This window comes from Macrosteles quadrilineatus, unplaced genomic scaffold (genome assembly GCF_028750875.1).
Source record: "Macrosteles quadrilineatus isolate MER2022 unplaced genomic scaffold, UCM_ALF_1.0 Scaffold_1__1_contigs__length_201487025, whole genome shotgun sequence".
NCBI classification, from domain to species: domain Eukaryota; kingdom Metazoa; phylum Arthropoda; class Insecta; order Hemiptera; family Cicadellidae; genus Macrosteles; species Macrosteles quadrilineatus.
This window is the reverse complement of record NW_026542594.1, coordinates 201443443-201456215: the sequence shown is the minus strand read 5'-3', so window position 1 is coordinate 201456215 and position 12773 is coordinate 201443443.

Sequence of the window (12773 nt, the reverse complement as noted above, 5' to 3'; positions counted from 1 at the left end):
GTCGTCGTCGTCGTCGTCGTCGTCGTCGTCGTCGTCGTCGTCGTCGTCGTCGTCGTCGTCGTCGTAAAGGGCGTCGTAGCTGTATACCCTACCCTGCTCTACCCTTTTATTTTATTATTATTTTTATTATTAAAAATTATTTTATTTATTTTTTTTTTTTTTTTAGCGAATTTCCCTATAGGGAAGTAGCTATTACCGTAGGTGGCACGGTAAGACCTAGACCCGGGACCGATTTACTTTTTTATTTTGATGACCCCAGAGGCCAAAAAAACATTCGTTCAAATTTTTATATATGTATATATATATATAGATTTATATATATATTTATATATATATATATATATATATATATACGTCCGTGAACGCGATAACTTGAGTAATTTTTGTCCGATTTTGATGAAATTTGGTTTAAAGGTGTAAAGCAGGATAAACTTGAATGAGTTCGCGAACCAGCACGATCGGACCATGGGAACGGGGCTTTACGGGGGGTTTTATGGGGTAAAAATTGGTTTTTCTCACTTTTGACCCTCAAACCACAAAATTTCCCAATTTCTCTTTAGACCTTTTTAAATAGCTTAAAAAAACAAATCATTTAGTATATAAAAGTATTTTTGTTCGGTTATTAGTAACGGAGAAAATTAAAAAAATTGTAAATTTAAAATTCCCATGTTATTCTTATGGAAAATATTGTCAAATGTTGTAGTTTGCTTGTTTATGGATATATTTTGATCAAACTTGGCAAATTTATTTATTTTGTACTAAGCTATCAATATTTTACTAAAAACACACTTTATTAGTTTCCTTGTAGCAGCAAACCTAGGTACTCATTACCCCTAATGTTATTAAAATATATTTAATTGAAAATCAATTCAGACAAATGGAAATTCGCTTAGTCGGCAGGTTTGCTGCGGCGGGGGTATTTTGTATACCTGTGTACCCTTTTCTGCTCTAGTATGCCTAGCTGTCCAATACACCGCTCTACTAGCCCTAGCTGTACCCTACCCTGCCCTGCTCGCTCCTAGCTGCATCCTACTCTGCCCAACAGGTTCTAGCTGTATATCCCATCGATGTATAAAACTAACTGGATCGGCTGCTAGGCTCCGCGACCCGAGCCAACGACCGGGGTTGCGTTTTAGATTTTGCAGGCGTCATGTGGGATTAAGCGTCTCGCTGCGCCACATCTTAGCATTGTCGCGGCCAGGACGATGCACTTTATCCAGACCTTTACTCTCAACTAAAACGTTGTAAGGCATTTTAATAATCAATTTTCATGAACTTTTCTACAAGTAATAAAAGAGTAAAAATAACGCTGTGAGTAACCGAGTTTGGGTACCACAATTAATAAATATTAACTGACGGCGGATATTTCACACTGAGGTTTCTGATCAAATATAATTTAAATTCCGATTTTAATTTTTTTTAATGATGGAATAAAAGTAATAAAATAGTACAATTAAGAAACATTTATGACTTGGTTCTTTTTTCACTTACAACTCTAACGAAACCAATTATGTTTCAAAGTTACAATACAAAATAGTTTATGTTAAAATGGGTTTTATCAGTTTCTCGTAAAATACCAAATATTCTGGGGTAAGGTATTAGTAAGAACAAGGTTAGATTGTATAAGAAACATTTTATTTAGAAAACTTTGTAAAACAAAGAAACATATTTAGCCTAAACATTGCTAAAAAGAATAAGCTTATTTAACTTCTGCCGCATACCAAGCTTTGACAGATAAGCTTCTCCTGTTTTACGCTTAGAAATGCTGTGGCATATAATTTTGTTAAACATAATACCAATTAATTTTATTAATTTCATGTCATGGCTTTCCTCGCCAAATTCATTATTACCTTTATGATTAAGAAAAACGTTACCAGCAAAGGCTCTACATGCTAATAAAATAGTTTTTGAAGCATCAAATTTTTGCCAATCCTTGGAATATGCAACAATTTGATTGTACATGAACTTAACAATTTTCAGTACATCTGGCGAAGCCCTGATTAATTTTCCTTTTGATAGAAAATCAGTAAAATTAGTGCAAGGGCTTGGATTTGAATTGCCAGTTACCAAAAGATTACTGCATTCTTCACATTTCAGTTTAGGATCCAACTTTCGAATAACATAACCACAAATATAATATAGTACATTGTCTTTATAGTAAGACGACTTTTATATGCTTTGTAACATGTATGACATACATTCTATATCATCAGCATCATCGGCTTCATCACTATGTCCAACTACTTGGGATAATTCGTTGAAGCTCATTACAGAACTTTGTTGATTGAAGTCAAATGATAAGCAATTGCCTTTATCAGATGGCTGGACACTATTGCGAAACAAAAGTTTTCTCAAAGCCCACTGGAACTGTTTCACATTTGGATTATTGTTATTTCCTCCTCGAGATCTTATACAGGAAAATAACAATTCCAGGTGGTCTTGAGAAAACTTGTACGTTAATATGTACTTAAATTCATGCTCCTCTAATAAACTTTTCATCAAAATATTTATCGTGTGGATGTTAGTGATGAAGCCAAGAGCAAACGTTTTCCTGGCATGATTGAGAATAGGAACTTTTTCAATTTTCAAACAGGTTAAATAGTCCAAACATTTCTGTAGCATACCATTTATATACAGTACTCTAAATTGTCCTTCCGTATCGGTGCTTTGAAATTTTTCCCAAATGGATCCCTGCTGTTCAAAAAATCAAACAATTGATCAATAATCCTCAAAAACTCAATTGTTGCCTCACAACCTATGAAATCAGGATGGTCATTCTTTAGTAAAAACTCTAGCGCGTCGGCAACGCTTGAACTTAAAGTCTGTGCAGCAAGTTTGGCATTCATTTTCCTATTTCTGAAAAATATATGTTTGACGGACAGTTTATTGGCTAAACTAAGACCCTCCTCATTTTGTAGGGAATTGAGTCTTTGAAGAAATCTAAATTCGATCATTCCAGTCACAGATTCAATGGTACCCTTATCAGCTAAAGTATTCCTAGCTAGTTTCAGCATATGGCAAGCGTCTAACATTATTGTAACCTTTTGATCCATACCATTGTGGTTTACATAAAAAAAATGGACGTGCTGGTAATTCACATCCAAGCTTTTTCATTGCTGTTATGTTTGAACTTGTCCCATCAAATGTTACATTATGGACTCGAACACCAACTTCAAACAACTTTAATACACACGTCTTAACTGGTTTAGATAAGACTTCAGAGCTTAGCTTGTCTATGAAGAAGTAACCTACAGCACATTTAAAATTACCTCTTAATGCTACAATTTGAAACACTAATGATTCCGTAGCCAAAGTTTCAAGGTTACAATGTTACAAAGAGGTTATTGTAACACGCACGTGCGCCCAAGGTCAGGTATCGACAACACCGCTATATCCCACATGCTGCCTTCAATTTGCCCATGCGGCAACCCCGATACACACCTGTATTGGCTCGGAAAGCTCTACACGAGCCTTACGGCCTGCGCGCAATCCAGTTAGTTTTATATGTCGATGGTATATCCTACCTTGCCACACCGGTACTAGTTGTACCCTAACTCTGCTACCCTGCACTGCCTCTCCCTTAAGCCCCTAAACCTTCACTGCCCCACCCGTATCCTGTACCTACTCTACACTGCCCTACCAACTGCCTTTTCAGCCTCTGTACCCTATGCTATCCTCCCTACCACCAACTGCCTTTACAGCCTCTGTACCCTATCCCGTAACCTCTGTACCCTATGGTACCCTAACCTGTACCCTCGATACTCTATGCTACCCTAGCCTGTAACGTCGGTACCCTATGCTACCCTCCCTACCACCAACTGCCTTTACAGCCTCTGTACCCTATCCCGTACCCTCGGTACTCTATGCTACCCTAGCCTATAACCTTGTTACTCTATGCTACCCTAACCTGTAACCTCGGTACCCTATGCTACCCTTTCTCGTAACCTCGGTACCCTATACTCCCTATGCTACCCTACCTCGTAACCTCTACGCCCTACCCCATAGCCCCTGTACCCCCCAAACCATAATGATTGTGATTATTATTTAAATAAATATAAATAAATAAATAAATAAATTATAAGGGGCCACTCACATCTTAGGAGTCTTAAGAATTGTAAATCCTCCATTCTGGTAGAGAAGGCCATCCTCTAAGAAGTAGTAACTAGTACAATCCAGATGTTGTCCAGCAGAACTGAGAATCCCAGCAGCCTGGACAAACATCACAGCTAGAGTTGTACAATACATGCTGAATGGCTCAACATATCAGGCCTACTAGTTAAATAACCTAATATCTATTACTGTTATTTTGGAGTTTTCAAGATTATATCCTAAAGAACTGTTGAAATAGTAGGAACTTGAAAGTTATATTATGGTTGCATTAACATATCTGCAAAATAGATAGCAAAGTCTTAACCAATCTCACAATGCATTGGGACCATGTTGGGTTGATCCATAATGCATTGAGAAACTTGGTTCTTTTTAGCACATATATCCTGTTTCAAGCTATGGATGATGACACCTCTTTTTCCTTGGCGTCCTTAGATGCTGTTCCAGTTACCAGAGAAATGTTATATAACTACACATATGGAGAGGGAGTGAGAGATAGTGTCTGCTCTGGTCAGAACTCCGTGGGACACTGAAACTTTGACAAACATCGGAGCGGTTGGACTACTTAACAACATCCAGGATTCAACCCAACCAAGAACTTCATGATTTGTCCACTCCAAATACCTCTACCATTGTCTTGCAGCCGTGTGGTCACACTGAATTATCAATTGTATAAAACTGGTGTCAATAAAATATGATTTTAACATAAACAGTTGTTCTTACTAAACCTAATCGTGGATGAGGTTAATTTAGGGTAAATACAGAAAAGTTAGTTTAAATTTGGCAGTAAGGTCAGTCAGTGGGGCACACGGGAGGGACTGTGGCTAACATTTCTATTAGTGTCAGCGTCCGCCGCTAGAACCGCTAAGTTGAAAAAATTTAAATAAAATTTATAATTTTTAGTTATAAAATCAACTTTTTAATCATAAAATTAAACTGTCATAACCTAACCTAACCAACCAATCTTGCTGATAATATAACAAAAAAATCAAATGAATGTTTACTTATAATCTTTAGTTATAAAATTAATTTTAAAATTTAGTATTATAAAATTATAAACTGTCATAACCTAACCTAACCAACCAAACTTGCTGATAATATAAAAAAGATATAAGATAAAAATCAAAAAAAAGGTTTACTTAAAAAAAACTTTCTGTTCATAAATAAAATTATGAATGCATCAAATTCTAACAAAAGATGTACAGTTTAAGAAGTAGTCACATTCAAAGCAAAATCTTTGACAAAAAGTAAATGTTCCCGGCTGGTTTCGAACTGGAGACCTCCTGAACACCAGACCGAAACGCTATCAACTATGCCACGAACGCCGCTGGAATCACATCGTCTCGTTAGGGTAATCGTGTTGCCTCAAGAGAAGACATTAGCCACATGACGTCACCACACCTTTAGCCAGAGTCCCTCCCGTATGCTCATTCCGTAAGGTAGTATGTTTGACCAGACTTGGCTTGAAAGTGAGGCTATGTCACAGCTGACTGCTGAATTTTGGCGGGATTCGCTGCCTGCTAACGTTTAGGTTGCAGAGGTTAAAAAATACTGGTTTATGGAAATTACTGATAAATTACTGATAAAGACTGGCAAAAAACCAAATTACATAAAATAAATTATAAAATTTCCAAATTTCCAAAGACAGTAAAATCTAACCCATTATTCATGTAACTAACCTACTATGCTGTACCTTTGACTATTAATACAACTAGACATTCCATCCCCATGTTAAAATTTGTAGCCAGTTCTTTTACCAAAATTTTCGTAGTTGATGTGAGCCACCGACAGATTGTGCTGATCAAAATTGCTAATTTCTGTCAAATACACAATCTTTTTTACTAATTCAAACTAATGGAAGGACTTATTGTGAGCTATATCAACTGTTATGACCCATCAACATGGCCAGCAACAAAAATAAGGTAGGAAATAGAATTTTTAGAAATATAAATTTAGTCACTAGCGCATTCTGTGTCTGCCCAGCCCTGCTCGCCCCCAGCTCTAATCTACGATGCCCTACTGGCCCCAGCCGTACCCCACGATGCCCTGCCCGTCAGTCTCCAGCTGTAAACCCTGCCCTGTTAGCCCAGCTGTACTCTATACTGCCTTGTTCACCCTAGCTGTACCCTACGATGCCCTGATACACCCAGCTGTACTCTATACCTTGCAATTTTCGCCCTAGCTGTACCCTACGATGCCCTGCTACATCCAGCTGTACTCTATACTGCCCTTTTCGCCCTAGCTGTACCCTACGATGCCCTGCTACACCCAGCTGTACTCTATACTGCCCTGTTCGCCCTAGCTGCACCCTACGCTGTCCTGCTCGCCCCAGCTGTACTCTACCCAGCCCCCAGCTGCACCCTACCCTGCTCTGGTACAACCAGCTGTACCCCAATTCTGCCCTACTGGCCCCAGCTAACCTGTAGCCCCAGTACCCTACACTGCCCTCCAGTAGCTCTAATAGTTTAAAGTGCCCTACCAGCCCCAGTACCCTATCGGTACTACCCTAAACTGTAACCGCATTACCCTACACTGCCCTCCAGTAGCTCTAATAGTTTAAAGTGCCCTACCAGCCCCAGTACCCTATCGGTACTACCCTAGCCTGTAACCGCATTACCCTACACTGTCCTACCTGTAGCCCCTTTAACTGGAAGACTGTATAAGTGAGTAAATTTAAAGCACATTCAGCCCAAAAATCGTCTCAGTCTAATATCACACGTTTAATTTTAATCAACCTATATCAAGTAGGTAGTAAATGTGAAGTGCTACTCACAAGATCTGAGGGGTCTTGAGAATTCTAAATCCTCCGTTCTGGTGGGGCGAGACATCCCTAAGAAGTAATAGCATCACCCGACAACCATCCCCATGAGGTCCACAGATTGTCCAGCAGAACTGAGAATCTCAGCAGCACCCAGGGTAGGTACGGAGCCTGGACATACATACATCACAGCCACAGCTCGATTTGCACAATACATGCTGAATTGGTCGTCATATCAGGCCTACTTAGCTCTCAGTTCAATTCTCTAGAGTTTTTGATAAAAATATCTTATTATGTTATTTTAAACTAATCCAAATATGACACAAATGTTTGTAGAAATTCCATGTACACATATCATAATGGGTTTCTTAATTTATTCTTGGTGGCAACACGCCTTAATTTAAACGAGTTTTATTACAAACACACTTTAATTCATTTTAAACATATAACTTACAAGCGTTAGTTTAAAAATAATGTACCATGGCAACCACTAAATAGCAAGACTCTCAAACAGTAAATCAACCTTTTAAAACCTAAGCTTGAGTATAGCTCAGGGTGTTAGTTTGTTGAATCTCACCTGCAAGCGCTATTGTGCTTATAGTGGCACTTCTTGAAATCGGCCAATGGTGGCATGGTAGCTCAGTCAGGGTTACACTGTCGATTGTAGCCTTGAGGTCTTTCTACATGTGTGGGTTCAAATCCCACACTTGGCTATCCATACTAAGCTCAATAATGTGTGGCTTAGCTGGCAGGAGGCGCCCACCTTAAATAAACGGTGTCCGGCTTGGGTAGAAGTTGATGGCATTATTGAGCTATGAGTTTAATAGGTATTGCACACAACACCTGTTTTGTGACCTTTTAACATTAGTATTGAGGATGTGTATTCCTAAAATAGTTTTGCCTGCACATCTGGAAAAATTCACACTTAACATGCAAACCACTGCAGTTCTGGATATAAGAAGGTATCAACTGACTACAAGATACCCGTACGTAGAACGGGCACACAGCTAGTATATTACTAGGTATGCGGCCTCATGTCTGCCAATTGAGCAGAGTGAGCATCGATATAAACAAATAACCTTATTTACAAATACTATTTGTTATTACAAATATTATAGATTACAACATAAAAAGATGAGTTAATGTTATTCATCAATAAACCTCATTAATTATATAGGGCTAAAAACCATCTTAAGATTTCCTTGATTCACTGGAAAACGAATTTCATCCCGTTCTCATCCCACAATCAGGATGGGAATGAAAAACCCCATTGAAATAAAAGTAAGATACCGTAATGTAGAGTTTGGAATACCTGGAGTATTTTGGCTTGCCTCCACCAAGAAGCACAGAAGCTGGGCCATTGTTTTCTGAAGTAGGTCTATTCGATTTTCACTTGCCTGTGAATGAAATATAAAAGAACTAAATACTAAAGAACTAAATAAAGATGATAGACAAAATTTTGGATTTTGTCATCATCCACCAATAATGGAGTATTGGGGGTTAGCATGGCCTTAGATTTGTAAATACTTTTATTAGTAAGCATTTTTCCCAGCAGAAAAATACAATTGGACAATTTGTGTTTTTTTTTTGACAGAATTAATTTAAATTCAAAGTAGGGTTTGAATCTAGAGCTTTTTGGGAAGAGAATATTGGGTTTTTATTCCATTTGTAGATATTGTTTTCAATGTTAATAGAATTGCAAACAATTTTGTTAGGGATATACCTCAGTTGCACTGGATGATCAGGATCATGGATTATAATTTTAATCCAACTTTTTTTATGCATGATCATCAGGTATTTATATATACTAGGTGAAACCCGTCGAAATCGACGGTTACTTTCAAGGCTTACGTTAATTCATCCAACTGCGATAAATTGGGTGAAATATACATATTTTGAGCATTTAGCATTGTTTAAAGAGTAATAAGTGTAAAAACAATAATGATATTAATTTTGCGTTAGTTGCCAAATTTGGTTGATCATTCAATGAATAAGATATTCCCCATACCCAACGTCATAGAAGTTATTATTAGTATGTTATATGGTATCTCTTCCCTTGGAAGAACCTTTAAATTGTATTAAACTCGTATTGGTGGATCTTTTGTAGTTAAACACTTCCGTGATTTCATCAGTGTAATATGATTTTATTTCAAAAGAAAATATTTTTTTGGAAGACATATTCTAACTTCAAAGGGAGGTCTATCCGTTACAATGTAAAGTTTGATTTTTCCTTCGTCACGTCGCGTCAGTTCATACCGTACTTCTGTGTCAATGAGTATTAAAATTGTATTGGTGGATATTTTGTAGTTAAACACTTCCGTGATTTCTTCAGTGTAATATGATTTTATTTCAAAAGAAAATATTTTTTGGGAAGACATATTCCAACTTCAAAAGGAGGTCTATCCGTTACAGTGTAAGTTTGATTTTTCCTTCGTCATGTCGCGTCAGTTCATACCGTACTTCTGTGCCAATGAGTGAACATAGTTTTGTGAAATTTATTGTGGGGTTACTGTTAAAGCTGGAATTCCTTGACATGGGGGATGTCAGTTAGTTGTCTCAGCCTTATCAATAACACAAAGTTGTCAATATAATCTCTCTACGGAATGTTAGGTGTAGCGGAATACTTGAGGTGAAGTTGGCTTTTATTCTTGAACTGTTAGGGACCTTGCGGTCATATGGTCATATGGTCTTGCGGCTTCATTGGCAACAAATAATGCAAATGACATAGCAATGGGACATTTCCAAAAAGCAAAAATACTGTAAATTGGCTGTTACGTATATATTGACATTTGCATATTGTTAATCAACGTATCTTATATCTTATAAAGGATTATGTGATCTAGTTTAAAAGGAATATGACCTTTCTGCCAAGACAGTAGCTGCTTAAATAATGTTTTCTCTTTGTACCATATTTTACAGCCAAAATGTCGTGTTATTTTCAATAATGTTACCATCCAGTGCGCCAAAGTCGGTAATATAGGCAGGTGCAAATAATTTGTCAAGATGGGTACCATTTTAGGCAAGGTTTCTATGTTTGGATTTTAGACACGATAAGAGCAGATATTTCTACAAAAATATTTGATATGTGTAGAATAATATTGATAAAATGTAGGCAAAAGTGGTGAAAAAGGCAGACACCAACCCGTACAATAGATATAAGATAATTCAATAAGAAATAATTTAAGAATTACTGTGATAAAAGGATTTTCCACTGATTTTGTAATGGAACGTTATATTGCAAAACATTTCACGTTAAAGAAGAAAATCAATTTTAAAATCAGAAAATAACATTGCAAATACTTATTTGGTAGAATTCAGTAACTCCCAATAAATGTGTGTTGTTTGAAATACAATTTAAAAATGAACAGCTGTTTCATTAAAAAGTATTATTCACATGGCCAAAATGTAAACAACTCTGTGGAGGGATCTTTAAAGGCTTCTGGAGCAGAGTCCTAAGGGATTTTGCTTAGTTTTTCTTTTGATAACTCATCTACAGACCAAGACCTTTCTTTGGACACCTCTACCAAGTTTCTACGCCCAGCCGTTCTCTCAAATTAGTGGGGACAAAGTTTCCAATTAAATATTTAGATTCCCCCATGTTAATCTTATGGGAAAAACTCCAACTTTGATGGCCTGTGGGGCAAAGCCCGAGGATTTTTATTACAGGAATTGGTGAAAGGGGGCGTCTACACAAAAAATACTTTATTTTGGCACGTCGTTTGTAAAAATCCGTCCATTATTAACGGAGGAGTAGTGTTTTGTAGAAATCGCCTTCACGTATTATATATAAGGATTTTAGAAAACTTGTTTTATAATTTGATTCATTTAACAATAATTTTTTTACAAATTTCATCCCGTTCTCATCCCACAATCAGGATGGGAATGAAAAACCCCATTGAAATAAAAGTAAGATACCGTAATGTAGAGTTTGTAATACCTGGAGTATTTTGGCTTGCCTCCACCAAGAAGCTCAAAAGCTGGGCCATTGTTTTCTGAAGTAGGTCTATTCGATTTTCATTTGCCTGTGAATGAAATATAAAAGAACATGAAAAAAATAAAGATGATTGACTAAATTTTGGATTTTGTCAAATCCAGGTAGCTGTACCCTACCCTATGCTGCCCTGCCCTCCCCCAGCTGTACCCTAGCCTGCTATACTGGCCTACCCTGCCATACCGGTCCTACCCTGCTCTGCTTGCCCCCGGCTGCACCCAACCCTTTCCTGCTCGCTTCCAGCTGCACCCTACCTTGCCTTACTGGCCTCAGCTGTACCCTACTGGCCCTAGCTATACCCCATACCAGCCGCAGTTGCACCCTACCCTGCTCTACCAGTCTAGCTGTACTCCACCACCCTGCCCTACGTAGCCCCAGCTGTGCCCTAACCTGCTCTACTGGCCCTAGCTGTACCCTACCCTTCCTTCCTGGCCCTAGCTGTACCCTAACCTGCGCTACCGGCCCTATTTGCACCCTACCCTGCTCTACTGGCCCTAGCTGTACCCTACCGTGCCCTGCTCGCCCCCAGCTGCATCCTATTCTGACCTACAGGTTCTAGCTGTATACCCTACCCTGCGTTATTGGTCCCAACTATACCTTACCCTGCCCTACAGGCCCTAGCTGTACCCTATCCTGCCCGGCTGCACCCCAGCTGTATCCTTTATACCACACTACCCAGTAGCCTTTATAACCTACTCCTCCCACCATTACCCTATACTACCCTTTTGTGCGTTATCCTATCTTATTGTCTTAACTTATTTAACATATTTTAACATCTTAACATATCTGTGAACATATTAACATCTTAACATATTTAACATACCGCTTTATACTTGGTCTGGTTTACAGCGTATGACTCTGATTATGCCGTAGAAGATGGAAGATAGGCCGTGGGTTGCTGCTGTTGCTTCTCTTCCACTGCACCTCTCTAGTGATGGTGATACTCCATTTTTTTCTATCAATCATAACATGAATGTACACATTGTAATGGTGTAAACACCGTAAAATAAATCTAAAGTTAAATCGTTTTTGTGTTTTTAATTTGATTCAAATTTACTTTTTATATAAAAATAATCAACAATTCAATAACGAAGGAAATATTTAAACAAATATCAACTAACACCAACAAACTTATTACCCCTATGCTGCAGAATAAGCAAATTTGCATTTACCTAATGGATTTTCATTCAAATATTTCCTTTTTTTTAGATGTATTCTGTATTCAAAAAGAAAACTTTAATTAGTACTAATCAAACTTTTTAAGAAAGTTTAATTAGTACTTAGATTTGCTTCTAAAGAAGTGTTTATTAAACTATTGCTTGCTTAGGTTAAACTAGCAAAATACAACAGTTGACTTGTTATTCAGATACCTCTTCCAGAAGTGCATTATGGTAGTTTTGACCAGGAAAATATTACAGTAGTTGGAATCTGATATTAACATCCAAAAAGGGCATTAAAGTATAAAAAAGAGAAAGGAAATTTAACATTCAAATTCAACTGTAGCCTACAACAAAAACATTGGACTTCATTTTTCACCCTTACAATCGGTTAAAGTATTTAACTATAAAAAAACAGTAACTATTAAAAAAACGAGTATTAAAGTATAACAACAGGAGGGGAAATTTGACATTTAAATTAAACTGTGCAACATAAACATTGGTCTTCATTTCAACCCTTGCAATCGGTTAAACTCAGCTTTCTTTGCTGGAAATAATTTATGATTGTTAATACCAAGTATTCTTGATGGAGGATATGATTGTAATGTAACTGGAATGTAGGTCTTCTACCATTGTTAGGACGATTTAGAGACGGCATTTTAATACTGGCCTTAATAAAACCATTGGCCATTGGATACAGAAGATTTTGATGAAAAAGCTGGCTACAAATTTAACATGGGGGTGGAATGTCTAGTTGTAT